General features: G+C 53.7%; 1 protein-coding gene across 5 annotated transcripts in view; it reads right to left on the bottom strand.

Annotated features, from left to right (window-relative positions):
- Positions 1-14,028, bottom strand: part of HDAC4 (histone deacetylase 4) — a 339,331-nt gene extending 325,303 nt beyond the window's left edge. For 3 of the 5 annotated variants that reach the window (XM_087424599.1, XM_087424601.1, XM_087424604.1), the window contains exon 1: positions 13,748-14,027. The gene's annotated coding sequence lies outside the window, so the exon portion shown is untranslated. Of the gene's footprint in view, positions 1-13,747 lie in introns of all 5 variants that reach the window. The other 2 variants (XM_087424602.1, XM_087424600.1) reach the window with 1 other exon arrangement.
- Positions 14,029-14,235: the final 207 nt, after the last annotated feature.

Genomic DNA, 14,235 nt, shown 5'->3' with positions numbered 1-14,235 from the left:
GGGCCAGCCCAGAAGAAGCCAGCCTACCCCAGGTAGGAGCTTTCTGTACAGCTTATATTTTATCTAAAAAATTAGGTGAAATGTCCATTCTGCTGCCTAACACATCCATGTCACATGCACGTCTGTTTTAGTAGTACAGTGTTTTACATAACTATCCAGCTCACTGATTTCACTCCCTCTCGCCAGTCTTCCAATGCTCAGGAAGCCACACCCATTTCCCGTGGCCGCCCCCTCATCAGCTCCCGCCCAGCAGCACAGGTGGAGCAGCCACGGCCAGCTTCCTCGTGCCCCGCGCCCACCTTCAGTGCCCTCACCACCCTCACCAGCCGGGAGGCCCTGCGCTGCTCCAAGCCTCCGTTTCTTCCTGTAAAGGACCCAATCACTAGGCAGACCCTTGTCATTCACACTTCACTTCCGAGGTCTGATAGTTTGTGAGCAAACTTCCCTGTCTTCGAGTTACAAATCCGAAAGGAAGAGATTAACACTGGCTATTGGGAGATGGAGCTTGGAAAACAGATTTGATCGAGTGCGGGCCAGGGGACAGAGAAGGGGCAGGGAGCAGGGGCCAGGGGTAGGGGGGCTGGAACAGGGGCCAGAGTAGGGGGTGACCTCTTTCTTAACTCAACTAGAACAGGTGTGTCGGCCTGGGCTCCTCTGAGAACCACAGAGAAATCCACAGCAAGTACATGGTCCACAGTGAAGCAACAAACAAAAGTTCATTTTCCAAATCCGCCATGCTGCAAGACCACCTGATAATCCATGACAATTTATTCCTTTCTGTTCCAAGTAAAACAGCACCACACAGATGCCACCTCCACAGCTCAAACATCAGCCGAGGTGCCCTGGCCGCAAGGGGCCAAACTGGCAGCAGCCCCCACGCCCTGACCTGGCTCGAGGCTCTCCCACAAAGACCGCGGTAACAGGGGGACATCCCAGATAGTGGAAAACAGAAAAACGGCCGTGAAGGGGCCTGGGTGACTCCAGTGACCAACAGGCTGCAGCCCTCCACTGGAGCTCCCTGGGTTCCTCTGGACCAGCCTCCAGACCATGCCTGGGCCCTGGAACGTTAACCACAGGACACTGTGACGGGAGGAGAGCTGAGCCTGCAGGAAAGCCTGTGTGCACACCAGCTGCAGGAGGAGCTGCTCAGCTTTCCTAAGAAAAACCAGCCAGAGTCTAGAAGACAGGGAAACACGTCCCAAGGGCCCATGGGAAGCCATCCTGGCCCCACGGGACCCCCAGCCCCTTTGACAGGACAGCACACACTCAGATCTCCCTGATGTGGAGCTACTGTCCTGAGCACACAGTCTCAGTCCTGAGAAAGTCAAACTTGTGGGGATCAAAAAACAAAGTATCTACGCTAACAGATGAGGAACTGGGGGAGAATTGCACTCCGTGGAGGGAGAATTTCATCACCCCAACCGTCGTCAGATGCACCCTCCTTCCAGAAACTCCACTGTTCCTCATTAAGCAGTGGGTGGCTAGAGGCGAGAGGCTGAAGTCAGCCGACAGGAATCACGAGAGTGGAGCCAGACTTACATACTTCACACGTGCCCCCATGTGTGTGCATGCATGCACATGTACATGTCTGCATGCGTGTGTGCATGCCTGTCATGTGTGTTTGGGGGGGGCTGTGCACTCGCCAGGGCTGTACATCCCAGAACTTAACTGTGGGCTGAAGCAGAGAGGGAGAGAAGGGACGGGTAACAAAGGGCCTGGACGAGGTCACCCACTGAAGGAGCTGCCCTGCCCACAAGCACCAGTGTGGCCACAAGTAGGGGCCAGAACATCTCCCCACTCACTCAGGCCAAAAGGCCACCTCCAGCCTCAGTGCCACCATATAGGCTGCTGGCTCCTCACACTGGCCACCTGTGCCCCTGCCCAGCAAAGGCCACAGGGCCAGTCACCACCAACACAACGCCCAGGAGGGCCTTCACCTCCCACCTCTGTGAAAGGCCCCCATCTCCCCCAGAAGGAAAACTTCCGGGAGGGGGGTTGTGGCTATGCAGGTCTGAGGTTCTGGCTGGGACACCTTCCACACCTAGGGATGTGCCAGGGCCCAGCACTCTGTAGCAGGAATAGCTGCTGCCTCTCTGAGCACCAACCTGTGCCAGGCCTGCACCCCCGCTATCGGGACATCACACTTAATCCTCACGACAGCTCGGCCAGGTCAGGGGTTCTTTGCTCTGATTGTGCAGAAGAGAAAACTGAGGCCAGGAGAGGCTGGGTAAATGCTTCAGAGCAGCTGGTCCGTGGCTGCACCAGGAGCGCAGCCGGGACCTTTCTAAACACCGAGCCCCACGCCACTCTGCTTTTCCCACCCAGAAGTGCATCCCAGAATGTGCCCCGCATTTCCACCCAGGGGCAGCCAGCTTCACTATGCTCTCCAACTAGTGCGTGAGAGAAAGGCGTGGGCTCGGAGCCAGCTGCCTGGCTCAAACCCAAGTTCCCCCGCCATCAAGCTACCCTGCTTCGGATGTCAGCTTCCCCGCATCAGCTGGGAGGAGTAAGGGTATCCGAGCCACAGGGGTGCTGAGGACTAACAGGTAGTAGTTAATACCAGCACAGTGCCTGGCACTAAAGAAATACCAGGTGGGGGCCTTCCCAACCCACGGGCACGCGAACCTAAGGAAGGGCAACGGCATCTCTCATCTCATGCCACACGGCACATCTGAGAGCGGGCCACCGGCTTCTGTACCTCGTTTGATCCTGGCAACAATCCTCTATGGCAGAAATTCTCAGGCCTACCTTGCAGATGTGCAGACTGAGGCGCAGGGAGACCGGATAACTGACACTGACACACCAGAGGGTTCTGAAGCCTAGACTTGAAGCCCATGTGTTTGATCCCAAAACACCCCTTGCCTGCAGGAGGCAGATGTGATCAGTCGGGCTTCTGGAACTGCCAGGCCTGGGCCACGTTTCAGCCGGCAGGACTTGCACCTTGGCTCTCAGGATGCCTTCACATTGGCCCACCTTGGCATGGGGCAGGAGAGCCGATGTGGGTTGTCTCTTCCCAGAGCAATCTCAGACAGCTGCCTTGGTCATCTTAGGTGGCCTGGGCACATCACCCTGAGGGCAGCGGGACCAGTCAGTCAGAAGCACCCACCAGGATTGGGAGGCTCAGCCCCTTCCATCTCGTGGCTCCAATGTCCCCACTCTGACAGCCCCTCCATCCAGAGAGTCAGCCATCAGAGGGAGAGAGAGGACGCGCCCTGACGAGCTTCTATTACCTCTGCCCACCTTGCCAACAGGTCAGTTCCAGCCACATGCCCCTGACTTCCAGGGCCCAGGGTACACCTAGGAAGAAGGAAATGCAAGGAGGCCGGTGGGCCCCACATCCACTGTCACCGAGTCCTGGTCAAGGTCTCACTCCCAGACCCTGCTGAGCCCCTCCCTCCCCTGTGAATGGGGACCATCCTTTTCTCGATAGAAGGCTGCTGCAGATTCCGGGAGACAAGATCTGTGACATGTACAGTATGGCGCTGCGCAGGGTGGGCCCACACGAAAGGCCGTTCGGGAACTGCTGCTGAGGCTGTGGAGAGCAAGGCGCTCCATGGAGGATGCGGTCCACTGTTCCCTCCTCAGCACCCATCCTCTGTCACCCTCCTTCCCACCAGCAGTGATTTCATACGAGGGAAGCTGACTCCCCAGCCAGCTTCTGGAAGAGGCTGAGCCACTCAGAGCATTCCGTACCCCCGGCCACAGCAATGGTTCAGAGGTGGACAAGTGACCTAAGCCAGAGCAAGCAGACTAAATGCAAGACTTTCACTAGGACAAAGATGCTTTCTTTCCTGGTGGGCACGAACCAGCAAGTCTGTAGCCCTGACAGCAGCTGGCAGGGCCATCTTAGGACCAGGAAGCTAACTCTCCCAACAGAGGGGAAAGAAACAAGCCTTTGATGACGCTGTGAAGGAGCTGGATCAAGCCATGCCTGAGCCCTTTATTCACCTATACTTTCCCAGAAAGCAAGTCAATCAATTCCCTGCAGCACACAGTACTCTCTGAAACTGCCATGGAGAGATCCTTTCTGATGGAGCGCTACCACAAACATCCTCCTGCTCAATACTGAGAGCTGCTCACAAACAATCCTCTTAAAGTGTCTTTCCCATAATCCCAGAGAGGACACAATGTAGTCCCAGGTCTCCCTGCACCTCCATTCACCAGAGGTCACCTGGTGACCTACAGCACAGTCACACCTGCACCCACACCCACAGAGCCACCTGTGGAGGGCTGGGCCCACACAACACGAGAAGCACCCAGCTTCTCTCATCTCCAAGTCCTTCACCACTCTCCCTAAGGAGCACTGCCCCTTCGCCCTGCCATCAGGAGCCAGCACCAGGCCTGCAGGCCCCTCCACCCAGAGCCCGAGCACCCAGGCCACACAGGTTCTCTTGAGCCACTGCTGCCACGTGGAGTAGCCTTCTGACAGTGGCAGCAGGTAAGGAGTGCTCTGTCCTTAAGGCTCCCAGCTGGTGCATGACAAAGAACAGTGAAGATAACAGGACACTGCATCTGCAACACGCATCCAGGTCGTCCCAGGACAGCTCCCTTTTCTGGAACACCACAGCGTCCTGGATAGCGAACACCCGGCACGAAACGTCCATCACTCCAGTTCACGCATCACCCTCGGAGCCAGGCACCTCAGCACCACCCGCCTAGCTAGGAAACACACTGCAGCCAAAGCCCAGGTGCAGCTGGACAGCCTCCACCGTGGCCCGGCCCTGAGTGCCTGCCACGCACTGCGGCGCCCTCGGAGCTCAGGACATCCACGCGCGGTTTAATGGGTGCTGCTGCGCTTTCAAGAACAGGATCTCTGTGAGCCGTGAAACAGTGCCTACGAGGACAAAAACAGACAACAACTTGCTCCCAAATGTGACTGAGGCCCTGAGGGGAGGCTCACCCGGCTATGACCTCGGCAGATAGATGCCCTGAGCTGGTGCAGGGGCCCCAGGGAATCCTGCAGTACATAACGGACACCAAAGGCCCAGGCACCCACAGTCCCCTTGCAGATGGCATCCCAACTGAGACCTGCTCGCACAGAGGGGAGGAGAAGGGCCGAGCATTAGGGAGAAGCTCCCACGCCCAGCACCCCTTTTTGGCCTCCCCGTGGTTCCCAGGGAGGAGGCCTTCTCCTATCCTACACACTGGACATTCTACTCGCAGAGGTGAGGCAGTGCCAGCCAGACAACAAGGTCATGGTGAAGCTAGGATCTCAACCCAGGTCCGACTGGACACCCACGTCCTTTCCTCAGCACCCCTGAGCCACGGAAAACAAAACGTCTACATCTGGGGAAACACCTCTTTACACTACAGGCAAATCAGCACCGCGATAAACAGCATCAGCACATCCACAAGTCAGACCCTTAGCCCCACACCCCCAAGGAAACCACCTGGGAGAAGAAAGCACCCGAAATAGGAGCAGAGTCCCACTGCCCACCTCTCTGCTCTTTCAGCTCTGCCCGTAATTAGAAGAATTCTGAAAAGAACAGCTTCCTAAAACACAACCCACATTTGGAAGATCACTATCCATTCTGACACAGAAAGATATTCTCACCCTGGGGAAGAGTCAGGGGACGCATCTTACACTGCTGTTTGCTAACTCCATATCCCAAAAGGTCGACTCTCCAATCAGCCCAGGAGATGAGCTGGACGCTCCTCCACTGGGGGTCCAATCTCGCCGGGGGCTCGCAGCCGCTGGGGGCAGAGGAGGCCACATGCAGCTGCCCAGAGAGAGGCTGGCCGGCCCAGCCCTCACTTCCTCACTTCCTCAGGGATTTTGGTAGGAATGACAGTGAGGATGTTGCAGGTTGACTGCTGCCCGAGCTGACAACTGAGGATATGCTCAGGCTATGGCCAAGCTGGCCAGATGATAAAAGTTCAAGGAAAACAACCTGCTTAGCAGAAGGTACTCGTGAGGACACAGAAGTAAGAACTAAGTGCCCCAGTGATGTGTCCTTCGATGCGTCCCTCCAACCTGGAGGGCCTGGGAAGGAATTACGACACAGCTCTTACACTGGCCAAGAAAGGTTTCCCAAGAACGAGGATTGAAACCACCTATTATGACCTTTTCAGTGCAAAATCTTATGTAAATTTTATCCACTCTAGTGCTTCCGACCGATTCTTTATGAGCCTTTTTAAAGATGCACAAGGCCGAGAGCCACACTCCACCTCCCGACTGGTCATGCTCTCCATATTCACTAAGTAACCACAGGCCCCCGCAGTCCACAGCCCCGAAGGCGGAGCCAGGCAGGACAGGCTCCTCACAATACTCTAACCCCTCAGCCCTTGGGGGCTCAGCAGTTCGGAGGGGAAAGCCTCAAGCATCACCCTGGGAGAACCCCACCCATCGCTGACCTGCTTGTGTGCTTCACGTTCTGTGGATCTTCTAGGGCCCTGCTTTCTGCCCCCCTAACTCACAACACAGTGCCAGCTGGGGGCCAAGCAGGGCTCAGAATCAGTTTTTGACTCCCACTGTATAAAACCAACAGCAGGATTAGAGGCTGGCTCAGGTTCCTTCCAGAATGTTCTCTAAACTGATTCCTACGGAGCTCAGGTCCTGAGCTACTCTAAGGAGTCCTGGACCTAGAAGAAGGCCTGACACAAAAGAAGCTCTCGGTCACGTTGGCCGAACAAAGGAAGAGAAGCAGCAGCCACCCCACTTCAGGATGTGTCCCTGTCACAGGGTGAGCTGCCCTGGCTTCCCACCCAGAGCCCTCCATGACCGCGGCACAGGCCAAGCGCACTCCCGAGAGGGGCTGGCAGCGCCAGGGCCACCTGGGGGCCCCCTGGGAGGTACCGCGCATGCTCACTTCCCTCACGGTGCTGCCCAACCAGGTGCACCAAGAGACGCCAGGACATCGCACCGCATAGGAAACAGAAAGAAGTTCAAAAACCCTGATTAAATACCAGCAGTCTGCGCACACGTGACGAACCAAGGGAGTCCTCACAAGCCGAGCGCCCCCAGCCAGCCCATCCCTTTGGCCAGCTTATCTTTCCTCACATACTCTGGCCTTGGAGCCCTCAAAGCCCACCCACCAACCGCTCTGATGGTCCTTCCACCCAGAGCTATGACCCCACAACTGTGGCTCTGGCTAAAAAGGACCACACCCTATCCCCAGCAGCCTTCCTCTCTGCTCCCCGACCTGGGCCAGGCTTCTCCATCGCCGCTGCCCCCACCAAGCCCCCAGCCCCCACAGCCTGGTGCACCTGTGTGTTTATCCTCTTCCTCCCTGTCCCCACCAACGTCTAAGCTCCTTGCGGGCAGAGGCCAGGTCTTCCTGATCAAGACTGGGGCCACAGGACCTGCCTCTGCACCTGCCACCAAGTCCTCCCACTGCAAGGAGCAGTGGTCCGACTCTGTCCTCGCAGTCCCCTCCCACGTTAAACTTCCTACTTGGCTTGGATGCAGGCTTAGAACTTGCAGAATAATAACTGAACAATCAGAAACTTTTAGGAAACACACTCCCAACGCCACCACCACTCCCCCTACCAAAGAGAGGCCAGTGGGAGGGTCGGGAGGGGTCACAACTTCTCTTCCCAAGTTTGGAAAAGACCCCCTCCAGCAAATAGCACCACATAAACCAGATGACGGCAGCTTCCAAGGGAACACGCAATTCCATCACAGCAATTCCATCACCGCTTGAACAACACTCCCACTTGGAGGGCCAGCTCAGGCTCTCAGGCCGTAAGAACCGATTTATTGTTTCAGGCTCAAACATCAATCCAACAAAAGCACTTGACTCACCCAGACGGAATACTTCATAAACAATAGTAAACTAACAGAGCCCAACATTCACATTTTTTAACAGAGCAGACTCCAAACGCTTATATACACAACCAAAGTAAGGTATCAAATTAAAATCATGAGGTTAAATAAGAAATGATGAAATAATGTCATTAATTCCAATTTGAAATAAACAGAGGAAAATGCCTTTAATGAAAGCAGCGGCTGGCCACCTGGAACACAAGCCCTGGCCGGTCTGGCCGAGGACGAGCCGTGCACGCTCGCCTCAGCCATGCACAATGGCCCATTTGCCACTTGACAGCTGTGTGTTTCAGGCCCTTCTTCCCTCACTCCTCTCTGCGTCACAGAACCCACTTCACTTGTATTTATGGCATCTACTTAAAAGCACGTAATCTCCAAAATCAGGACCAAGAAGTTCCCAGATTGTGGCGGGGAGGAAACAGGCAATTCCAGAGCACAGGCAGAAACCAGAGGTGCCAAGAGGCCAAACACCAGTCCTCATCCAGGCTCTCCACCCAGAGCCTATGCTGTGCCATTCATCCAGCCACTCATTCATTCATTCAGGGAGTGCCTACACTGCCAGGCACTGGGCACAAAGCAGGCACGAGTCCTACAGGGTCCCTCAACCCCATGGAGTCCCCAGCAGTAAGAGAAGTGACACTAAACCACTAATGTCACAATGAGCTATAAATTACACAAAGGATCCTGCTAGGACAGACGAAAAAGGATGTTAGGCCACGTTTAACAGGGAACCAAAGGATGAGCATGGATTGAGTAGTCACAGAAGAGGGATATGAAGAGAGGTAGTTCCAAGAAATGGGAACAGTGTGTGCAAAGGCCCTGGGGCCAAAGGGGGCTCACAGACAGCAAGGAAGCAAAGCACGTGGCGAGCTGAAGCTCAGCGAACAGGACAGGTGCTATCAGATGAGGCTGATAAAACAGAGGCCAGGATCAGGTAGGCCTTCCAGGATCCTAAGAACAATGGGAAGCCATGACAGGGTTTTGAGCAAGGGAATGATGGGTACAGACCTGCTTCGGCCAAGACCACCTAGGTACCATTTGCAGCACAGACTGTGCAAAGCCCGCCCAGACCCAGGAGGCCAGCACCCCCTTAAAGAGCTTACAAGTGAGTCAGAGAAACAAATCCCCTAGATTCTTCTAATGCTAAGCATATTTATCAACTTCCCAAGAACTTAGTTTTCCTCCTTTATAAATAATGAGGCCGAAGAGTATTTTTTTTCCCAATGGAAATGTCAGGCTTTTTAAAAAAAGCTTACTATTAAAAAGTAATATATGTTTACCGCAAAAATTTATACAATACCAACATATATAAAGACAATGAAAGCCCCTCACAGCCCACTTCCCTGACCCCTCAGAGGGCCCCCATTATCACCTTAGAGACATAAGTACAAAAAGCAGAAGGGGTCCTCTGGGTCCTGCTTGGGACCTGCTTTCTTTAGCCTGTCTGTGAGCCTGTGCACAGACATTCCACTGGATGGAAATATCAAAATGTATTTAATAAGTACCACCTTTATAAACAATGTAGCAACAACAGCCTGTACATATCTGGATATCCACAATCATATCACATTCTTTCCTAAGAATAAATTCCAATAAGAATTGCTGGGACAAGGGGAAGGAACATTTAAAAATTTGACACATAAAACTTTTCTGGAGGGTAATTAAGTAATTATTATTTGCTCTCTGGAGAGCAAATAATAACAATAATAATAGCCAACAATTATATTTTGCTTACTATGTGCCAGGCCCTGTTCTAAGCACTTTGCACATATTAACTTACTTAAATTTCACAAAAACTATATAAGATACGAATCATTATTATTGCCATCAATGGGTATTATCAAACTCAACCTCTGATAATATGATGGGTGTATATGGAATCTCCTTTCAGCTGAATTTCTTTACAAGTAAAACTGTTTTTTTATTATTAGCCACTGTGATTTAAGTATTTATGTGCTCTGCTCATCTTGCAATAGAGATGATCATCCTTTTCTTATTGGTTTGTAAAAGCTCTTTACATATTGACTATTAAGCTCATATAGGCATAATAGTATATTTTTTTTCTCGTCGTCTCTTAACCTCGCTTATGGAATCCTTTGCCAAAGAGACTTTTCTTTAATTTTTATACTATTAAATCTGTCAATATTTTCTCTTTAAGGTTTCTGGCTTGGTGTTATAACAAGAACAGATTAAATAAGTGGTTTTTCAAAGTTTCTGATCCTTGCAATGCTTTCTTCCAATAAAACCTTCAAGGTAATCCTACAGACAAAGGAGTGAATGCCAAACTGCTCTGGTTGAAATGGATGTGGAGCACCAGGCGCCCCCTGCCCGCCCACCCTCACCTGCCTCCAGGCAGCCTCAGGAGGAGGTCCAAGCATGGGATACAACAACTACCAGCTAACATGATTAAGATCCCTTCTGGTTCTACAATGCCACACACGTAACAGAAGACAGCATGAGAAAGCCAGAATTACTTCCCAGGCCCTACCGGAACTCAGAGTCAGCTATCACAGCTCCAACAGCCAACACAACACATTCCACAAGATATTCCAAACTGTCCTGTTCTCAAAGAGGCCGCGCTCTCCCAAACACCTTGATGATGCTGAATTTCAACTTCAAGACCATCACTGGCCTGGAAGCAGAGGCAGGGAAGAGAGGAAATCACTCTGGGACTTGATACAGCAAGGGGTACCAGATGCTCCATTTCACTTCTATCTCAGGTTCCTCCTCTGCAAAATGGGTATAGCAGGAGCCACCTCCTAAGGCTGTGGGGATGGATAAATGAGATATATATACAAGTACTTACAATAGCACGTGGCCCAAGTAGATGCTCAGTGAATATCAGCTACTGGTCTGTGTTACAAGTACTAGTATTATGATCTTTGCTGGTAAAGACATTCTGGTTCCCACGCCAGTGATGCAGATGCTGCTCTGTCCCCACGGTTACATGAAGGGTCGTAGCGGAGGCAACCCGTGTAGGGCCCTGGACCTTCCTTCCAGGAAGCAAGTAGGTGGCGCATCAGAAAAGGCAGCGGAGAGGCCAAGAACAGCTGCAGATGCCACAGCCCACCTTGTACCCTAAACAGGCCCCACCCACCCCTTCTCCTCACTCACATAAGCCCAAAAGAAGAAAAGGGACCTTATGAAGAGAACTCATTGATCTTGGTTCAGTTACATTTTTTCCCCAAAAGAAACGCCCTGTAAACATAGGTTGCTAAGGTCTGTTAAAATGCAGATTGACTCCAACCAGAAGATGCTGTACCTTCCTCTAAGGTCAAAGCCAAGAGCCCTGAGCCCACTGCACACCACAGCATATGCTGACCATCTGAGACAGAAACAAAACCCCCTCCAAACTCGACCCCTGCCCTCCACCCCAGGCCCAACGAGGGGGCTGCAACCTACAGGGAGGGACTCGCCCTCCGGCTGGAACAGCAGGAGCTCAGGCCCAGCTTCTCAGGCTGCAGAACAAGGGCAAAATCCGAAGCTTCCACGGAGGCTGGACAGGCATGTATCCCCTCTCATTCGCTGCCTCTCCCTCACTCCCTACATCAGGTATTAATCTATTACTCATAGCAGCTTCTGAGCCATGAAAGCCCAGCCGTTTTCAATAGAGAACGAATGGTATGGACGAATTCTACAGGAGTCATGACATGTTTCTTCTGCTCCGGCAGTTAAGACGGCACAAAGTCCCTTTCCTCTGGTGCCACCCCCAACATCAAAGGATGAGAATTCAAAGCCATTCATGCAGCATTGAAACCTCACAATGAAGCTGGAAAATGGAAGTCGATTACTGGGCATAAATATGCAGTAGTTAAAAAGAAAGAGTTATAATGAAATTAAACTGCAGCAACCCCACGATGTGTGGAAACTTCCAGAACTCAAGTCCTCCTGGTAAACATCAAGAGAGCCATCCATATAAAGCAGGTTTCTGACTACTGAAAGTCAAGATCTGCCGCTCCAGCTGCACATGGCCACGGTGCCATGTTGTTCTGTCCATCTTGCTACAGTTACAGCCCCCAAGGCCTCTGAGAGCACAACATTTGGAGATTTTTATTTTGCATGGCTGCGAAGCTGCTGACCACAGAACATTCTCTCTTGGCTCAGGGCTGCTTAGGCCACATCTGTCCTTGGTCCCTAGGCCTTCCAGGCCTCCGTGCAGACCACAGTCATCCATCCCCCAGCCCCCACCCCGGCCCCAGGGCTCCCCCAGGGGCACTCATGCTGCCAGCTCCCCTTGCAGGAGAAAGAACTAACCCTAAAGAGGGCAGTGTTACATCTGCCTGCCGCAAAAATCCTGCTTCTTTTCTGATTGATTACTGCTCTCTTTAGGAAGGTATTTGATCTTTAAAATAAAAGTCCAGAAGACAGAAAGCTAGAGAAGTCTTACAATGTGTCAGGGTGTGTGTTTTTAAGGCAGGAAAATACTTCCCTCCCACACAAATGTGAGTTCTGGGGAAAGATGCCACAGATCCCAGGGAGTGGAATATCTGGGAAAGCTTGATCAGAATTAAAAATAGATAATGGAACACAGATTGTAGAATTCTCAGGAGCTACCTGAAAAAAAATTAAATCTCACATCTTTTTGATATCCAAAACTCCATCCTGATGAAACTTCTAACAGGGTGGCATTTTGCATTCCCAATTATAATAGAGTAATTGTGTTGCCATAGTTACTGCAAAATTCTGCAATAACTTTTGTTGCTTTGTAATTGCTGTAGTGTATATTTGTGTACAAGCAGCTGAGTTTTCTTAATTCAATCTCTCTCGCTCTCCCCAATCACCACCACCACCTCTCGTGGCTAGATTCTGAAGCCACCACACCAGCTTTCACAGGACGGTCTCTCAAATAATACACCGAATTATCAGAAGCAATTAAAACTCCAGGCAACCGTGATCGTATTACAAAAGAAAAAGTGAAACCAGGCCAAGGAGCAAACCCACCAGTATTCCCTCAATCCTGCTGGGCAGGCGCTGGGCGAGGGCTGTTTACATGTTTACTCCCAGGCCTTCCATGCTTAGACGGTTTGTGGGAATAAACAAAAAAGCCGGAGAAATGCGGGGAAGCAAAGTAACAGGCCCGGTCCTCCCCCACTGAGGGCAGGCAGAGCTGCTCTCAGCAAGCAATTACATAGGTCTCTACAGTAATGCAATTAGGATTTAGTTAAGAAAGTCATTAGTTTTAAAATAACTTAAGTTTAATTTCTGCCACGCTTTATTTGAAAATTGTGTCACAGCAGGTCAATTTACAACATGCAATAAAGAAAACACTCATAGCAGCGGCTGCAAGTTATTACAAATTTTTGATGTGCATTAAATGAGTACACTGGGTTCCACCCCCGGCCTTTCCGACTGATACGCACGGTCTCCTGCTATAACAGTGTCAAATAATTCAACGTTCAATGTAAATACGAGATAATTCGCTTATAATTCCGTGGTGTGTGTTTGCAATGCCGGGAAACGCCGCTCCCATCCTCCGGGCAGGACGGAGCCACGTCTCGGCCCGTGGAGATCCTCCGGGCACCCCCTCCGGGTCGTGGACAGACCCCACCCCTCCCGCGACGGGCCGGGGGCGCACCCGCCGGCGGACGGCGCACCCCACGCCGCGGGCCCGGGAGGGACGTTTTTCTGCAAACTCACAGGCGTGACAAAGTTACATAAACGGCGCGGCGGGCTCCGGGGCCCCCGGCCCACCTGCCGAGGGCTCGGCCTGGACGGCGGGCGCGGGGCGGCGTGCGCCCCCCGCCTGGCGGCGGCCCTCGTTCTCTCTGGGCTGCAGGGGAGGTCCGGGCGGGCTCGGCTCCCGCTCCGGAGAGCCCCAGCGCTGGGCGCGCGCGGCCTGGGCGCACGGGCCGGGCCGGGGGCGCGGAGCCGGGCGTCCACCTGCCGGGGCCGGGCGGCTGCGGGCGGGGGGCGTGGAGCGGCGGCCTGCGGCGGGCGGAGGGGGCGGACAATGGCCCGCGGCCGGGCCGGGGCTGCGCTTACCGCGGCGGCGGGCGGCGGCGGCGGCGGGCGCTCTAGCCCCGCGCGGGCGCTCCGAGCCGCATCTCCTCAGCCTGCGCCGCCACCACCACCACCCCGGCGGCGGGCGGGCGGCGGGCGCTCGGGCGGCGGCGACAGCGGGGACGCGGCCGCGGCGCGCCGGGCCCAGGCGGCTGAGGCGGCGGCGCGGGCGGGCGGGCGGCGGGCGGGCGCGCGGGCTCGGGCGCGGGCGGCGGCGGGGACGGTGCTCCGCGGCGGCGGCCCCACAACCTCCCCTCCTCATTCACAAAAAATTGACCCACGTTGAACCATGATGCTGCTCCCCCCGCCACCACCGAGCCGGGCGCTGATAGGCCACCCGCGACGCCCGTCAGCCGCGCCGGCCCCGCCCTCCCGCCAGCGGCGCTGCAGCCATTGGCTGCGGCGGCCTTGCATCACCTCCCCTCGCGAGCCCCTCCCTCCTGCCTGGTTTCTAATGAAGAACTCGTCAA

The sequence above is a fragment of the Ceratotherium simum genome, chromosome 37 (assembly GCF_057802395.1).
Source record: "Ceratotherium simum simum isolate JZ-2026a chromosome 37, ASM5780239v1, whole genome shotgun sequence".
Taxonomy (NCBI): Eukaryota; Metazoa; Chordata; class Mammalia; order Perissodactyla; family Rhinocerotidae; genus Ceratotherium; species Ceratotherium simum.
This window is presented reverse-complemented; position numbering and strand designations above follow the sequence as displayed.